Source organism: Peromyscus californicus, unplaced genomic scaffold, assembly GCF_007827085.1.
Source record: "Peromyscus californicus insignis strain IS unplaced genomic scaffold, ASM782708v3 Scaffold_24__1_contigs__length_46423439, whole genome shotgun sequence".
Taxonomy (NCBI): Eukaryota; Metazoa; Chordata; class Mammalia; order Rodentia; family Cricetidae; genus Peromyscus; species Peromyscus californicus.
In genome coordinates, this window is record NW_026294535.1 from 951,057 (window position 1) to 969,842 (window position 18,786).

Consider the following 18,786-nt stretch of genomic DNA (forward strand, 5'->3'; position numbering starts at 1 on the left):
TTAAGCGGAAGGTCTTTCTTTTCACGTTGAGTCACCTGAACACCAAGAGAACTGCCCGTTTGAAAAGCTCCCCTAATCACCTTTCTCTTTAAAAGCCTCCAAAGACACGGGGCAGCTTGAAATCTAACTAAAGAGAATAAACGCCGCTTGTTAAACTCTGGCACTGGCCTCTCTTTTCTCATGCTTTGATGTGGGCTCCTCTCCGTGGCTTCCATCTTCCCCCTTTCCTTGGTCCTGCACCCTGCGCTCCCCTCCCCGCCCCCAACAAACCTTGTCTTCCTTCCTTCCTTCTTCAGCTGCCCCATGTTTCAGCATGCTCAATCTCCCTGTTTTGTTTCCTTTAAGTCTGCGACCTCTGACCTCCATTTGCTTAGGGATTCTTGCTGATCCTGTATGATTTTCTCACGTGTCCTTTTAGTTCATCCAAGTCCCTTGTCTGTCCTTCAGGTGGGTCACTGCTGTCTGCATCCATAGCTTTTCCTTTCAAAGGAATCATTTTCTCTTTTGCTTCTCTGATAACATCAATCTATTTTATTTCACCGTGATATGAGAAAGGGGTGTGTAAATCCTTTTCTTCATGCCTGGGCATCTAAGTCACTCCAAACCTTCAGTAAGCGTCCTGTGTTCCCTTCTCGAGAGCTCATACTCGCCGACTTACAGCTGCCTTTGTGTTCTTGTTCAAACTCCTAACCCTGCCTCATTTTGCCTCTCTCTTTCCTCTTCCTCCTCCTCCTTCTTTTTGCAAAGTAGTATTTAAAGAGTATCAGCAGGTTTGCGTCTTTGTACTTCTGGCCATAAGTCTCCACAGACTGCTTCACAGATTAAATACAGCTAAGACTTACCCCTTACTCTGAATATTTAGCATCTGACCTTTACCCCCTAGCCATTCTCTTATTCATCAAGTTGGGAAGTCTTTAACATAGACGGATGTTTCTCACATCATTTTTATGCTCATCAGTCACTTCAGGGTGGGGTTTGCGTGGAGATAGAGTGCAGTTTTGTCTGCACTGACTTCCCTGAGTTCTGCCTCTGATCCGCTCAGTGCTCGCGTGCTTATGCTGAAGCTTGTTAGACAGCGTAGCCTGTGGAATTTTGTCATTACCTCCAAAGATACCTCATGCAATTGGATCTGTTCTTTTAAAAATTTGTCCCATGGCAAATTGAAGTCTCCAAAATAAAGTTTAATTTGATAAGAGCAGCTGGACTCCGGGGCAGCCGTTTTGTCATCTCTGTCTTCCGCTCTTGTGGCTGTCAGGAAAGCTTCTCTCACTCCGGGTCCCCATCCTGCAGATGGTTTCCCGTTCTGTTCCCTAAGATGGGCTTTGTAGGACACCTCCGTTACAGGCACGGCTCCTCAGTTGTCAGTCCAAGGCACTCTGTGCGAGCACAGTGCCAACCAGTTTACTTAACTCACGGTTTTGGAGATTTAGAATCACGACACCAATGTCCAGTCTGGCGTTCCCCTCGATGGCTCACAGCACAGCAGAGAAGCAGAAGAACACCAAGAGTGTGCTTTGTTGTGTAGCTCACTCTTGTGAGCATCATTAGTACCTTCTGGGGGTGAGAGCTCACCTCATGAAGGGTTGACCACCTCTTAGCATTCCCACTGGGAACCAGGCTTCTAGATATTTTGAGCAAACACTCGGGCCAGCAGGGAAGGCTGCACATAGGGGCTTTCCTGGTCATGGCCAGTCTCTTGCCCACAGAATGGAAAGGACCTTGGTATGAGTCTGCCCTTTCCCTAAAGACAATCTGAGGTCTCTGGTCAGCAGCTAAGCCCATGGAAGGCATGGTTTTGCTGATTGCGTGAGGCTCTGGACATTGTTTGGAGCCATTTGATTGGATTTTCTACGTCAGGCTTCAGGGACACCAAGAGGTCAGCAGGGATTGTTGCTTCCCAAAAAATGGTGTCCTGGGAAGCCCCCTTGCCTTTGAGAATAACCCTTCCCCCAGGCTCCAGCAACCTCTATGATCAGTAAAAACAGGAAGTTAGAATTCACCAAGAACTTTTGCAAATTGGGGACAAAAATTTCTTGTGATTTGTGGCTAATTTTCTTGTCTTTATTTGACTTTTTATCAGCTCCATGAGATCAGTCTCAGGCACAGTGCCCCCTCTGGCTGGCTTTCAGGGGGGATAAAAGTATCCTCCAAAATGTAGTGAACCTCAGCAATGTCACGAGCTTAGTGGTGCTCAGGGTGGCTGTCACACACTGATTTCCCCCCGCAGTCAGCCTCATCTCAGGCCCATAAGTCAGTCAGGTACTCTGAGCTCTGCCTTGACAAACATTTGGCCTGGCCGCAGTGTGAACTGGGAGCGTCTTTCTATTGCCTCCTTGGTGCTGTGCCCCTTAGATGTCCTGGACACACAAGCGCAGGAGCTGTGGATAAGGGAATGAATTTCACTGAATCCCTGGAAGTCATTCAAGCCAACTTCATTCAGTTCTTCATTAGTCATTTATTTATACATCCTGTGTGCAAACGGTCTCCCTCATGCAGAGCTTGCTCCACGGAGCTCAAAGCCTTAGGAAAAGAGGAGAGTGAGAGCACTAGAGTGTGTCTGCATGGTGGGGAGTGTGCAGGCCTGTGTACGGAGGTGTGAAAAACTCTGCTCGAGGGCTTGGCAGGAGAGACTGCCTCCCTGAGTCCCCGCACTGGAGCACCAATGTCACAGCTTCATCACTTGATTCTGTCCCAACTATTGGGCACCATTGGTGGAGAGGGTGTGGGGTGGGCCTCACTCCAGTGGCAAGTGGTTGGGGAAAATGGACTCTGTGTTGGCTAAGTGCTTGCACAGGTGAAGAACCTTGGGTTGTGACTGTACCGCCTCCTGCCCGCTGCTCTCCTTTGCCTGGGATGAGTCCCCTTCCCCCTTGTCTAAGGAATCTTCTTGCCGCCTCTACCCCAGTCCACCCTGGGGTGCGCTTGAAGCTTTGGAGTCTCACTCTCCAGCCCAAGGCACCTGATGGCTGTCATCAGCTGTGCCTACTGGCTGGGTGTGTGTCCTGTTTCTCGGTGTGACTGTAAACACCTCTTTAAAGGGTCATGAGATGGCTTCGTGGGTAAGAGCACTTGCCCCACAAGCCTGATCCAAGTTTGATTTCCATAAGCTACACACACACACACACACACACACACACACACTAAAATGTGCTCAGTGCTCAGTGAGACAGGGAGCAGACAAGAGTCACCCGGAAGCTCCCAGGCCAGCATGGCAGAAACAAGAGAGACTCTGCCTCAACAAGGTAGAAAAGAACTGACTCCTGAAAACTGTCCTCTGACGGCTATGCACGCACAGTGGCGGATGTGTGCCCATGTTCCTTCTCTCATACACGTACACAAGTGTACAAGAATGAATGAGTGAATGAATGAATGAATGAATGACCTCCTTGGGGCCTGGGATAACCGAGACTTCTCTCCAACCATCTTCACGCACCCCTCCACCGACCTGTTATCCCGGTCTTTGTCAGTCACTTGTCCTCCTACAGAAGGGACAGGTAGGCTAGGTTTAAAAGAGACTTTCTGATCCCTCCTCTCTGTAACCTGGACCACTTCCACCTCACCTCACCTCCACTTCAGTCTTTTCCAGGCCTGACTCCTGGTTCTGCTAAATCTCTTTTGCCTTTGGACTTTAGGCTCCTTAATTCCATTCACTCTCCTGACAGGTGTGAGAGCAGCAACACCCGACTCTGCCTGGCCACGTCCTTGTGAAGCTCCTCCATGGGCGATCTTTTAGAGACTCTGGTGGTAAGTGGCCATGCATGTCAGGCTGTGAACACACTCTTCTCAAAAGGTCCCTCTTGTTCCGGCGACATCACGAGATGGGCAACGGCACACAACAGAGCTGCATCCCTTGCTCAAGGTTCTCCAGCCAGGAGCTGGACCCACTTCAGCTCTTTCTTAGCCATGAGCAGTGAGCATATAGGACTCTTCTGACCTTTTAGAGATGCAAACAAACCCAGGCTCTTTATTCTGTGTCGCTGTAACAGAAAACCACAGGCCAGGCAATTTATAAAGAGCAGGTCTGTTCGGTTCACTGCACAGGAGGCTGGGAAATTAAGAGCTCTGTGCCTATGTCTACTGGGTCTCTGTGCTGCAGAATAGCAAGGCAGAGGTTTCAGATGGCAAGAGAAGGGAGGGACAGGAGACTGGGGATGGGGATGACTTAGCTTTTCATCAGAACCCATTCCTGTGACTACTAATCCACTTGATTGCTAAAAGTGATACTCTGTTCATGAGGGCCTAGTCATAAAAGTTCCCTCTGAACAGTGGCAACTACATGTCAGGGCAAAGTGTGTGTGTGTGTATGTGTGTGTGTGTGTGTGTGTGTGTGTGTGTGTGTGTGTGTGTGTGTGTGTATGTGCGTGTGTGAACCAGAGGACAACTTTGAGTGGTGTTCTTAGATGTCTTGCCTTTAAATGTCTTTTTGAGACGTAGTGTCTCACTGGCTTGGAATAGGCTAGCCTAGCTGGCCAGCGTGCCCTGAGGTGTGCCTGTGTCCACCCCTCGGTACCGGGACTGTAAGTGCTTGCCAGTGCTTGGACGGTGGCCACTCGCTCTGCCGACTGGGCCGTCTTCTCATTCCTCCCTGCATGAGTTTTCCAAGGGCATTCAAACTCAGTGCCGAGCTAGCAAGGATAAGGAGTCGATTCCCGAGCCATTGCGTCCTCCTGTCGCTGGCTGTCCTCCCCAGGGCTGCTGATACTCTTGACTGAACTGGATGTGAGCAACATGAGCATCCTATCAGTGTCCTTCACCGGGATGAATACCCAAATTGCCCGATAAAGATGGAGGGGAGAGAAGCGTTCCTGGGATGACTTCAGATCACAGTGTGGATCTGACATCTGCCAAGTGAGGGGAGGGGGGAACAGAGCTGCTGTGTGGTGTTGAGAGAGCCCCAGGCCCCTGGAGCCTCCAAGCAAAGGACCCCCCGTGGGCATAGAAGGCTCATGGCCAGTTGATGGCAGAGAAGCCCAGGGAAGGCTCGGCATGGGTGCACATGATGCTGAGGTCCTGGGGGTGGGGCATCTGACCGTCAGTGAACCACAACGTTCCGCAAGGCTCTCCCAGGGAGATCTGAGCATCTGGTGAGCACCATGGAATAATGGCAGTCCTGTGGACAGACCCAGAAAGGGCCCCGTGGCCACAAGGCAGTCAACTAGCTTCCCCTTCCCAATTAATTTACTTCAGCTGGCAGATTAAATGAGAAAATGTATGGAAGATGCTTGTCACAGTACAACTGCTCAAGAATTGTTAGCATTTAGGGTGTGCTTTGGAGAGAGGTGGCCTGGGTCAAAGCGTTTCTGTCACTTGTTAGTGGGGGGACCTTGGACAAGTTACCTAATCTTGCTGGGGCTCAGATTTATCCTCCGGAAAAAGAAGATAATAACAGTCCTTAACTTCGTGGGTTGTTGTGGGAATGAGATGAGATAATTTAACCAAAGGAGTCCAACCAACAAGATGGCTATCACACGCTAAGTGCCATCGGACTTCTCTCAGAGGGCTGTGTGCGGCCATGGCCTGCAGGGGGCAGCATCCTCACAGTAATTCAACGGAACTCTGCGTTTCAGAATGAAGCCTTCAGAGAAGGGCCAGAGGACAGAGTTCTGAAGCAATGTAGACAGCACCAGCAAAAGGAACCTTTATGGGGGTGGGTACGATAAAGCAGGGTCAAGAAAAAGAGCAGGAATTTTCAATAAAAAAGCGCATGTTTACCCGAGGGTGAGCCCGAGAAAACGAAGGCTCCCCGCCGGAAGCAGGCCTCCCGCTCCACTCTTTTGGGGCGCCTTGGAGAAGAACCCCAGGAACAAGCCAGTTTGCAACTGAAGAGCAACCATCCAGAGAGAAATTGAGAGAGGAAGAGCTTTGGGATTGCAGGACATGTGGAGCCTGATGCTAGCGCAGTCCCTGAGTAGAAAGGGGACTTGAAACCATGCAGGTCATTTCATAGTGGGACCCAGACATCCTTCTGGGCAGTTGGAGCAAAGGACCAGCCAGAGACAAGTGGTCATTACTCTTTATTTCCTGCTGAGTGTCCGGGTGTCCCTTTTGATTTGTCCTGCTCTCCTGAAGGACACTTTTCTCGGTTCTCTGGCATCTTGAGTAAGAGAAGGCATTTTTCTACGCCTTTAAGTACCCATCGCTGCTTTTTACCCTTAAGTACAATTGAGATGTCTACCTCCTGGTCACTTAGGCATCTCTTAGAACCATCATTAACTGTCACCAGGGAAACTCTCTCCAGTTTGCAGTATGTTATTTTGTTTTATGTTGTTTTCAACCTAACTGTTGAGCCCCGCTCCCCCTTGTTCAGCTTCCCTCTTTACCCTCGAGTTAGAGAATTTCTCACACCACACGGAACCTTCTCCATCATAGTTGACTGGCCACATACCGTTCACATACGCTAGAGTGAATTCTCGCATGGACCTCACCTGCGCCCTCTCTTGCTCTGGCCACTGGCGCCATCTTTCTGCTGTGCCTTAATTCTTTTACACCTGTCACGGTTAGTTTGTCTTTTACTGACAGCTCACTAAGTGCAATGAAGAGGCCACTTCCCTCAATACATGAATCTGGACTCCCTCCTTCCCTGCCTCCCTCCATCTCTCTGTCCCTCCCTCCCCCTCTTCCTCCTCTCCTTCCTCTTCCTCTAGAGAACCCAGGGCTCCTTGGAAAAGCAGCTTACCACTGAGCTACAAATCTAGCCCGAATTTTAATTGTTGGACGGTGTCTCTCTGTATGGCCAAAATGGGTTTTGGACTTGTGATCTCTGTGCCTCAGCCCCAGACAGCTGGGGTTAATTACAGGCACAGCACCCTGGCCTGTTCTTTTCTCGAAGCCCCCTTTACTTCTGCTGGAGAATGAGGACCATCTCAATCAGGTAGCAGCAAATGCTAGAAAGTTCATCTTAAACAGAACTGTTGGCTCACGTGAGCGGAAAGGCTCCCATTGTAAGCCTATGTGTAGATTTAGGATTCAAAAGTTCCACTTGGATCTGATGTTTTCCTCTCGACTTTTAAATTTTATTTATTTTTACACTATATATTTTTACACTTATTTATGATTTAATATGTGTGAGCAAGCCGGCACCATGGACTTATGTGGTAGTCAATTGACAGATTATGGAAGTCAGGTCTCTCCTTCACCACGTGGTTTCAGAGACAGAGGTCAGGCTGACAGGCTTGGCAGTGAACCCCGTCACTAGGAGTCTCATGGCTCCCCTTCCTCTTTGTTCTGACCTCTCTGTCCGATTTAATGGTAGTAAGAAGGCTGCACTTGCTCCATGCCCTGGGACCCTCTGATTAAACTCAAGTTTGTCTGTCTCACGTCTCAGCTTTCCCAGCAAAGTTTCCCCGGGCCTCACTGAGCCCGTGAGGTCTTGCAGCTACTCCTCAGCCAGTCACCAGGCTAGGGGATTTGGGGGTGTTCATTGGCTTGGCTACGTTCGCTCATATGGCCAACCCATCCTGGGACTTGGATAATCCCAAACTGTCACATGTTGCTAGAAAAAGAGAGCTCAGCTGCAGGAGGCAAAGGGCGGATGAAACGTTCATGGCTTTTCCTCCTAGGCTTGTTGCGCAGATAATGAGGGGAATAAGAGATGATACAGCTACCTAGCAGGAGTGCAGGGAGCTGAGTGGTTAACGGTAGCTTGAAGCTCTTCACCGGTGACCCCAGTCTGGTTAACAGCAGCTCTTTACCAGTGACTTCTGTCTGGTTAACGGTAGCTCTTCACCAGTGACCCCTGTCTGGCGGTGCTTTGGGTATTGTCTCTTTCCTATCTAATCTGGAGATTTTGCTCATATTGCTGTAATCCTCATTTCAGACTTGCATCCCTGGCCCCTCCCTCTCCCCATGGAGACTTCCGTGTCTCCAGCTGGCTTTGGATCCTGTTCACTTACTCATCTCAGAGGAGCCCACACTGCACGTCATCTGGATCCTGCCATCAGACCCCACCCCTGACCCCCTCGTTGCTGCTCTTTGAGGCCCTAGAACGGCTCAGTTTCTGTCCAGCTTCCATTCACATTCGCTTCCAGATCATTTCAGTGTCCTCTTTCTTCTGCTGCCTTCAGCCTGAGCCTTGCTGGGAGTCCTGGACCCCTGAGGGTGGATGGTGGCATTCTCCAGTCCCACTGCCTGGAGTCCTATCTCCGCTGTAAGTCTCACGAGCTACATGGACTCAAGTAACTAATACAGCCCCCCATGTCCTAGCCCCTCGTCTGTAAAACACAGTTTTGTCTTTTGAAAAACACTTTTCCTTTATTTTCATTTTCTGCGTATGACTGTTAAGAATGCATGTCTGTGTACCACATGGACACCTGTGGAGGCCAGTGAAGGTGTGAGGTCCCTTGGAACTAGAGTTACAATTGGTTTTAGGCTACCCTGGGTGCTGGGAATCAAACCTGGATCCTCTGGAAGAGTGGTCTTAACCACTCTTACCAGTTCTTAGTACTCATCATCAGAGAGGCTTCCTCCTGCCTAGTGGGAGCAGATGCAGAGCTCACAGCCAAATATTAGGCAGAGAGAGCCCAAAATGGAGATCTCTATTGGATCCCTCCCCTGGAGTTTGTGGAACCCAGCAGAAGAGGGGGAGGAAGGATTGTAGGAGCCAGAGGGGTCTAGGACACCAGGAGAACATAGCCCACAGAATCACCTAAGCAGGGCTCACAGGGGCTCACAGGGGCTCACAGAGACTGAAGCAACAATCACGGAGCCCGCACGGGTCTGTGCTAGGTCCCCTGCATATATGTTATGGTTGTTAGCTTGATGTTCTGGTGGGACTCCTAACAGTGGGAGTGGGGGAATGTCTTTTACTCTTTGGCCTGCTTGTGGGACCCTTTTCTTCTTACTGGGTTGCCTCACCCATCCCTGATATGAGGGCTTGTGCCTAGTCCTATTGTAACTTGTTATGCCATGTTTGGTTCACATACCTGGGAGGCCTGCTTTTTTTTTTAAGGGAAATGGAGGAGGAGTGGATCTGGGGGAAAGGGGAGGTGGGAGGGGGATCTGGAAGGAGTGGAGGGAAGGGAAATTGTAGTCAGGATGTATTGTATGAGAGAATAAAAAAAGTCTTCAGTGCCCTTAGCCACGGAGCAACCCCTCACCCTTCCAGTTTATGTATTTTTTGACGACATTTCAATGGAAACCTCGCATCCCTTGATAAAGGATTCCCCTTCTGAACAGTGTGGGGGCCTGAGGTTTATAAGAGTCACTTGTTGGATGGTCTCTGTTCCTGTCCCATGCCATTGAGTTTTTAGTGTGTTTTTCAGATGGCTGTGATTTAGGGAGTGTTGGCCAACGCTGGAGCAATGCTGCTTTCACACCTGTATGGTATCATATTGCCTGACACCCACTTCTGTAGCACGTTTAATCCCCTCCGGCTTGGGTGTGTAATTATATACACCTCTTCTCAGCCTGCCTGCCACAGTCCCCCGCCAGATCATTGTCGGTCTCTCCCTCACCTTCCAGTGACCTCTGAAGGAGTTGTTACCTGGGAGGTAGATTTCTCAGCATTGAGGCAATCGCATTAAGAACAATCATACGAGCCAGTGGGTATGTGTTGAGTTATCTGTGGGGCTGGTCCTCACTGTGAGCAACCCCACATGATGTAATGGTTGGAAGTAGAGAGAGGGAATACACCTAGTTGGCATACTGTGTCCATTATAATACTCATGAGCCATAGATACATGTTGTGATTAAAATTAAAACTAATGACAATTTCCATTCCTTAATTGTCTAACCAAGTATCAAGTGCCAAGTAGAATGTCTAGCCATGGGCTTCCGTCTTGATGACACAGATGAAGAAAATTCTGTTCAACAGTGCTGCTCTCAAGGGGGGAAATGGGGTGGGAATACTGAGACCTTTGCCAAGGCTGCCAGGGAGAGAGCAGAGCCTTGTCCCCTTTGATACTGTTAACAGGTCTGGGGAAAGTGACTTGGTACATGAAGGTGGGGTAGGCACTGTGCACAGCAGGGCACAGTATCTAAAGACCATACAAAGATGAGTGAAGCATCCTTCATACTATGTGGGGAGGTAGGCTCATGCACAATCTCCAGAGAGGAGAGGTAGAGGGGACCCCCTGGAAGACACACCTTGCAGGAAGTGCTTATGGAGATGGTTTCCCCTAACCTTAAGGGGAGGTAATATCACCTGCATGTTATGGATGAGGAAACAGAGTCTCAGACAAGGATGTCCAGCTGGAGGCTCGTTACGGCTCTATATGGCCTTAAGTCAGGCAGGAGGGAGCTGAGAACTGGGACCTGAGCAGGCTGAGTTCATGGTGGCTGCATGCTAACAGGGCTCACACTGGGGCATGAGGCAGCTCTTTGGCTTTCAGAGAGGGCAAAAAGGAGCAGACAGATCCAGACAGGACAGCTCGAACCTTGTGACTGAATCAGATGGCGTGGGGCCATGAAGATTTGACAGGTGACGTATTCTCTGGACTGCATGTCCCTTTGAGGGTGGGACTGTGCCACAGTGATTACAAGTGTGGATTCTGAGGGTTAAACCGCTCTTCTCTGAATCCCAGTGTCGCCCACAGCTGAGGTGACCTGTCTGCAAAGTGACCGTGATAATGGCGGTTATTACTGCCTTCATTATCTCTGCAGCCTGGGGTGTACGTACCGTCCTAACACACATACACCCTCAATGAAAAAGATGGGTTCAATTTGTTTCAAGTGCTGAGATTGAGCTCAGGGCCTTGCACATGTTAGGCATGTATTCTACCACCTAGCTACATCCTGACTTCTGGAATCCAGTTATGAGGGCTAGGGACCATCAGGTCAAAGCAAATGCCCCTGTGTGAGGAGAAAGGCATTACAAAGGCCTGCAGTAGGGCAACGGGTGTGGGAATTTACTCTGGCCCACTAAATCAATAATAATTTTTGTTACCGGAACACCCACGAATCTGTCCATTTTATTATAAAAAATGACCTCAACACACCATCACTTTGTGGCCATTGATGTTATGACTGTTAGGGCTAGAGGTCACCAGATATTGTCCTGCATGTGAGAATTACAGGTTCTACATACACAGAATTCTCATGGCAGTCGGCTTTCTGTTGCTATAACAAATGTCTAAGGCAAATCAACTTAAGACGAGGAAGGGTTGGTTTTGGGTCACAGTTTCAGAGGACTCAGTCTGTGGCGGGTTGACCCTGCTGCTTTGGGGCCTGTGGTGAGGTAGCACCCTGTGGTGGGGAGTGTTTGGTAGAGGGAGCCGCTCACCTTGCAGCAACCTGAAAGCAGGGTAGAAATGAGGCCAGAATTCCACAATCCCCCTTGGGCACACTCCCCCTGATCTAAGACTGTAGCTGGAGTTTTCTCCAGTCCCACCTGGACCTGCAGCTGCTCAGACCCAAATAATAATACACAGAGGCTTGTATTAATTAAAACTGTATGGCTCAGGCTTCTTGCTAGCTAGATCTTACATCTTAAATTAACCCATTTCTATAAATCTATACCTTGCCATGTAGCTTGTGGCTCACTGGTATCTTTACATCTTGCTTCTCATTGCGACTGGCAGCATCTCCTGACTCAGCCTTCCCTTCCCAGAATTCTCCTTTCTGCTTACCCTACCTATACTATACTTCCTGCTTGGCTACTGGCCAATCAGCATTTTATTTATCAATCAAATCAGAGCAACACATTCACAGCATACAGAAAGACGTCCCCAGCATAAGACTACTCACTAAGTTCTACCTTTCAAAGCTCTGACCGCCTCCCAGCAGCGCTAAGCCGAGGGCAAAGCCGCTAACACCTGCACAAGAGCGGTGGTTTAAGACCATCTAATTCACTGAAACAATCAGATATTTTGAGAATAATTCAATTTCTAAATTTGAGCAAAACTTCCAACTTTTAAATCCATACTGTCCTACGAAATGGCACATGGACATTTCTTCAGGACTGGCCAGACCTATATTCTGTGTGGCTGGTAATGCTAGGAGGCTGTAGGTAGAGAGTGAGTTTTATTCTGTGTGCCTGTCTCGGAGTTAAATTTAGTGTCAGGCATTGTGATCAAAGTCACCAGGATCAGCATTGCCAACATGTCATTGAATGTTTATGGTGGTGCCAACCCTCACCATGCAGTATCATCTGGACAAATTATAGGCCTTATTAGAACCTAGTTCCCAGGCTAAACACAGTCTACTCCCAACAGATCCATTCTATCGCCTTCAGTTTTTAAGTCACACAGGCTGATGTGTTTCTGGGACACTGGCTTCTCAAGAAGGAAAGCTTGTGGGCTTGAGAGACAGCTCAGCCATTAAAGGCAAGGCTCACAATGAAAACGTCAAGAAGTAAGGCTTCTTGCTGTGGGTCCTTCAGTTGAATTGAGAGCGAAAAACAAAACAGCTAAATCCTGGCTTCTGGTGTATGTGTGTGTGTGTGTGTGTGTGTGTGTGTGTGTGTGTGTGTGTGTGTGTGTGTATGAAAGCTGGACATGTTCTTTAGTGACAGAGACACCTGTACCAGGACTCAGGCTTGTCTTCAGCCTGAGTTGCCTTCTCATAGTTCTGTTACCTTGTCTGGCTTCATGAGGAAGCCCAGGCATTTTAAAATCATGGTCCCCTACAGGGACCACAAAAGCAGCAATTCCCCAGTACTGATCCTGAGATGTGTGTCTGTGCTGGTCCTGCAGTCACAGCCCACCTTATCAGCATGCTCTGTGTTGCCTGGAGGAGCCTTATCATTGGGTTTCTGAATATCAGTCGTCTGTCATGATGAATGACGGTTCATTCATCATGGGCTCCAGTTCACATGATTAGATTTGGCTTTAGTCTTTTGATAGAGCCTTTTGGTATTTCCTTTTTAAGAGAAAGGTTTATTTTTAGCTTTGTATACTTGTGTGTGGGAGTCCTGGGAGGACAGAAGCGGGTACCAAATACCCTGGAGCTGAAGTTAACAGGTGGTTGTGACCTGCCTGATGTGGGCACCTGGAACTGAACTTGGATCATCTGGAAGGGTAGCATGTGGTCTTAACCACTGAGCAATCTCTCCAGCTCCTTCGTACTTCCTCTTGACGGCTCTGATCTCCTTCCTGGGCACCTGTAGTAACTTGGCTTCTAGATAGTTTGCATTCAGGTGGGCCATAGCTTATCCCCTACTCACGAAACGCACATAGTGCTAATGTGTGGCATTTGAAGAGCAAATATAAGAATCAGTCCTCTGTCCTCCACAGTGTGACACTGTTCTCAGGAAGAAATGTGTAGAATATCCCTGTCGACGGGATGACTTGAGAGAGATGTGGAAACTAGACAGTATTGCCCAGTTAGAGAACACAGAGAGAGGAGGTTAGGTAGAGGAGAGACAAAATGGAAAGAGGTGGGCCTGGAAGGGCATGCAACCACACACCCCAGAATCTGCAGGGTGGGGGCTAGAAGGGCCTGGAACCACACACCCCAGAATCTGTGGGGTGGAGGCTGGAAGGGCCCAGAACTATGCACCCCAGAATCTGGGGGTAGGGGGTGGCTGGAAGGGCCTGGAACCACGTACCCTAGGCTGGATTCCCATCTCATCCCAGTACCTGTGCCTTGGATACACAGCTATGCTTTCCCAGGGATGAGGCCTGCTCTTCCTATAGGAAGCCGTGAATTCCAGTATGGAAGCATTTCTTTATACAGTGAACAATGCTAAAACCAACCAAACCCCTCTACTACCTTTTGTAACAGTAGAAGAGTAACCATGAGCTTTGTCCTGACTTAGTCCATTTCCTCCAGCATCCGTTAGCTGTGGTGAATAACACTGCATAGGAGGTCTGTGAGCAGGAGAGAAGACAGGGAGAGGAATATTGTGCTCACTGTATGTGTTAGCATGTCCTCCTTTTCCTGGGCTGAGAAGTTTCCTGATCCATGGAACTTTCCATGCTAACAACTGGAAAGTTCTAGGTAAGTCGGGAGACTGTGTGTGTGTGTGTGTGTGGGTATGTGTGCATGTAACCTGGTGCCCTAGGAAATCTCGGCAGTGAACGTTAAGATGAGCTGAAGTTGACTGGAAGAGCATGGCGTCATTGATGCATGGGGTCGTGAAGCCTGGATGGAGAGGGAGGGAGGGAAAAGAGAACCATTGACATCTGCCGTGTTTTAAAGCAAAACCAGTGAGCTCTCCAAATAACTCAGATGTATCCCAGACCACAGCTTGTGTTTGCTTACTGCATTCAAGTGAGTGATTTATTACCCACCTGAGGCTGTAAGAGAGGCCGAGGGATACAGTTCAGCAGAGCACTTACCTAGCATTCCCTATGCCCTGGTTAGAGCGCCATTATCCAGAAATAAACAAAAACCGAGGTGCTAAAGGGGTACAGGGCCCCAGAAATTCAAGACTTCCCTTATGGTTTGGAAACTATGTTGACAGTTTTCTCCCCCTCAAGGTTCACCTTCAGTGACTTGGGGGAAAAACAAGGGGGCATAAGTAGGGGAAAGGTCATCTCTTGTCATCTGTGAAGTGATGGCTGGCACCCCATCTTCCTCCACTGATCTCTGCCATGCTTGTCTGTGGGAGTGACAGAGTGCAGGTCTCTTGCCTGGATGCCGCTCTGTTCTCCTGAAGCGGAGGGTGGGAGGTGGGCTGACTCTGCTTCCTACTCCCACCCTCTCTTTTTCTCCTCAAAGTGTGATCATTGAAGGCTGTCCCTGAGGCTTGGGCAGGATTGGGGAGAACTAAGGGGGGCATTTGAAGATCGAGGGCTAATTATTGATAGTCGCATCCTAGGGAAAGCCCCCTGGAAGTTAAAGTCACCCCATATTGTAGCTGGAGTTTTCCTGCCTGGCCCACAGTCACCCGCCAGTCCCAAGCCGCTCAAACCCGATCAAGTAAACACAGAGACTTATATTGGTTACAAACTGTATGGCCGTGGCAGGCTTCTTGCTAACTGTTCTTACAGCTTAAATTAATCCATTTCTATTAATCTATACCTTGCCACGTGGCTTGTGGCTTACCGGTACTTTACATCTTCCTTGTCCTGATGGCGGCTGGCAGTGTCTCCCCCACCCAGCTTCCTGTTCTCTCAATTTTCCTCTCTGTCAGTCCCGCCTATACTTCCTGCCTGGCCACTGCCAATCAGTGATTTATTCATTGACCAATCAGCAACACATTTGACATACAGACCATCCCACAGCACCATATTGCTGCTCCCTGCCGTCAAGGCCTCTCTGAGCACGGATCACACTCTTTCTATGCTGTTCTCCAGGCCAGTTTTCATCAGGCCTGCCTCAGCCTCAGCCTGATCCACCCCTCCATTCCAAGTACCTGAGTTCCTAAGCCTGAATTACCAAGACAAGCACTGGAGCATAGCCTGCAGGGGCAGCCTAGGGAAACCCCTGGCCTTTGTGTGCCTAGCACGGCCAGGGGAAGCTGGGACGAGGCTGAGTGGCTTGAGCTCCATGGTGGGAAGTTCATGATGGTCCTGGGTACCCAAGTGAGATGATACTAGAGAACCATGTTGTGTAACTCAAGCCATTTTGAGTAACTTGAAACAATGAAATAATGATGCCTGAGCAGTCTCCTAATTAATGCGAGTAAGAGCTTCACCAGCTGTTCATCTTTCTGTCTGCTGTCTCGAAACACAGAATGTGTGTCCAATCAGCCACTGCCAGTCCTCAAAAAAACATAAATGTCAATCCCCAGTGCCAGGTGCTCTCTCGATGGAGATCCTGCCCACTTCCTTTGACTTGGTTTTTAAACCTTGGCCCCTCCAGCTTACTGGGAATAAGGAATGTGCCTGGTCCCAAGTCTAACCACGATACAGGGGGACGCTCTGGCAAGACCAACAGCATGAGCCCCAGTATACTCTCTGGAGCCTTTCCCCCTATTCCTCCTTCCCTTTTTGAGAAAGGAAGGTGGCTGGCTGCATCTCTCCTGACTTAGGGCTCATCTCACCTTTACTACCCTGAAATCTGATTTTATTTTATTTTTGAGACAGTGTCTCACTGTGTCGTCCTGGCTAGCCTGGAACTCACTAAAGTAGACCAGGCTGGCTTCACAGAGATCTGCCTGCCTCTGTCTCCCAAGTGCTGGATTGAAGGTGTGTACTGCCACCCCAGCTCTGAGATCTGGATTAAAGGCGTACGCCACCACCTTAGCTCTGAGATCTGATTTTAAAGAATTCCAATACTGCACCTATTAAACATTTGGTTAGTTGTTTGGGCCTATGATCTGCTGATTTTAATTAACGTAAGTCACGAACCTATTGAAATCATCACTTATGGGGCTCTAAATTTAATTAATAAAATGGTTCCTCTCGGTCACAAACAACAACAATTAATTACACTAATCTTCAAAGAAATGGGCCTGTTAAAGCCTTTAGCTAGAAGATGATTTTAACCTAGCAATGACTGACCAAACCTCTTTACAGCTACTGCAGAGGCAGGCTCTGGTTAACCCACAGCAGAGAACTCCCTTCACAGAGCAAGTGAATTTTCAACAACAGGGAAAGGGGGCATGGAGAGTTGATTTCTGTTTCCTGCTCTTTGAGACCCCTCACCATTTGAATTTGAAGCCAGAAGAGAGAGTTCAGCTCACTGCCTTGGGAGCTATTGAAGTCTTGGCCCCCAAAGGAAACCTGATCTTTGTCTAAGTGGCCCTCAGGTGTGGCCTGAGAGCTGCTATGCACATTCAGAGGAAGGCTCCCTAATGCTTCCTGGAGCCCGTGCCTGGGTGACCTCTGAAATAAAAGCACAGCCGGGGAAAGATAAGGCTTCATGCATGATCTACAAGATGGTTTCTGGTGATCTTCAAGATATCCATGTCTAGAGCGCCCAAGGGCCAGAAAGGCAGGGACTGGATATGAGGTGGGAGGACCACCCAGTGTTCCAGGGACATTGAAGATGGGCTCTTGACATTTTTTTCTGTTCCTCTCGCTCCTCCCCCCTCCCCCCAGTTAGCCTTTTCACTTTTCTGATTTCTGGAAGAACAGGCTTCTGTTTTTGAAACTATCACAGTGGAGCAAACTGAGCAGTGGATGGCTGCTACAGAGACAGGCTGGATTTGTTAGTTTTCCATGACTGAGTCAAGAATCTGGCAGAAACAGCTTAGTGGGAAAGCCTTACTTGGGTGTACGGTTTCAGAGGTTCCCATCATGGTTGCTTGGCTCTGTGTTTCCAGGCAGATTGTGAGGAAGTCTCACCAACTTGGGAGTGTGTGAGGCAGGGAAAGTGGCTCACCCCTGGATGATCAGGAAGCAGAAAGAGGGGATACAGGTAGGGACCAGGGCAACAAATAATCCCCAATGATATGCCCTGAGGGACCAACTCCCTCCAAGTAGGCCTCATCTCCTACTTCCTGTTTCAGCCCTCTGAAGATACCATCTCAAGGGATCAAGACATTCATTATGTGAGAATCCTCAGAGTTTAATCATCTCTGGAATGTGTGTGATCAGTGTTGGACCTGCAGGGGCGGCCGGCACTTCAACTCATGTCCACTCTGGGAATTCCAACTGTCGTCCGTATTTACCATTGATGAGTTTCTTAAGAGATACAATCATGACTCTAATGCAGGTATAAAACAAGTGAAAAATACTTCCTCTAACTTATTAACTAAAATGGAACCAGGTAAAAGAGAATAAGCTAAGGGTCTGTATCCCTAGAATCTGACGTGTGCAACCACATGTGTCCCAGATGGGTATGAGTGTAGCTTAACACAAAATGACAGACTTATTTAAAACATTTCAAGATTTATTTAATTTTTGGGGGTGGTAACTCAGTGGTGTGGCCCTCAGGCATAACTTTAACCAATGACACCATTGTGCTGTTCTGTTGGAAGATTGGACAATGCCTGGTACATGACTGTGACTGGGCTGTTCCTCTGTCTTCATTGGTATGGCTTCTACATGTCCGAGAAAATTGTTTGACCGTTCATTTTGAGAGTGTGCGGGAAATGATAAATGTGTTTGGGATGCACTGCCTTTAGGGGCTCCTGTTACTGCGTCTCAACCCTGCAGTGTTACATCATGATTTTAACCAAGTCCTCATCGAGCCTTTGGAAGATTGGCCTTACATCGAACTTTCAAATCTCAGGAAATTCTGGTCTCACCTTTGATCTTCCGAGACGCCATGGAAGCAAGCTTTGCATGGCCAGGTGGGTGAGGTTTGCTGCGCAGATATCTCTTTTGAGATGGGGCTCTAATGATGCACAGGCTTTGCCCTCAGCCTGTAATCTTCCTGCCTCAGCCTTCCAGCTGCTGGAGTTAAGGATGAGCTACAAAGACTGACACAATCCTGCCTACTACAGTCTTGTGGTACAGTTGTTCTTGGAGCCCCCCTTTGCAATTAGAGAGTTTTCTCATACTAGGGCAAGGCAAGAACTTTTCTCCGTGTGGAGTTTCTCACTATACTCTCCGGGTCAAAAGGGCATATTTTGAGGTAGCATAGTTTGGTCTCCTACCGTTGTGTTGTGGGGTGATGGATCAACACCCCGTTCGAGGGGAAATGAACTCACACTTGTTGGCACTTCTGTTTCCTTCATTGATCTTCTGGATCCTGAGTTGATTCCATTTCTCAAGATGGAGAAATCCTCCTTGTAGTCCAGACCTGAAAAACAAGCAAACCCCAAATCCTCGCTCAAAATCTGCTTAGTTCCTGTGCTGTTGTCTCTCTGTCCCTGTCACATTTGAGGAAACTCTCCGGGAAGACGATGGGAGTTGGCCCTTTATGAGCCCCTTCCTTAAGCTGGCCCAGGGGACTGGCAAAGTCAGTTCAAAAGAAGATCAAACTTCAAAACCACTAATGGTTTTTCTTAATTGCCACAAGGAATCCAAAAAATCCAGAGTCCAAAAAAACTCTCCAGATTCCTTGGCCAAAGCA

At 48.7% G+C, this 18,786-nt stretch overlaps 1 pseudogene; it reads right to left on the reverse strand.

The window, feature by feature from the left end:
• Positions 1 to 370: 370 nt before the first annotated feature.
• On the reverse strand, positions 371 to 18,038 carry LOC128120099 (lupus La protein homolog; annotated as a pseudogene).
• Between the last annotated feature and the right edge of the window lie 748 nt (positions 18,039 to 18,786).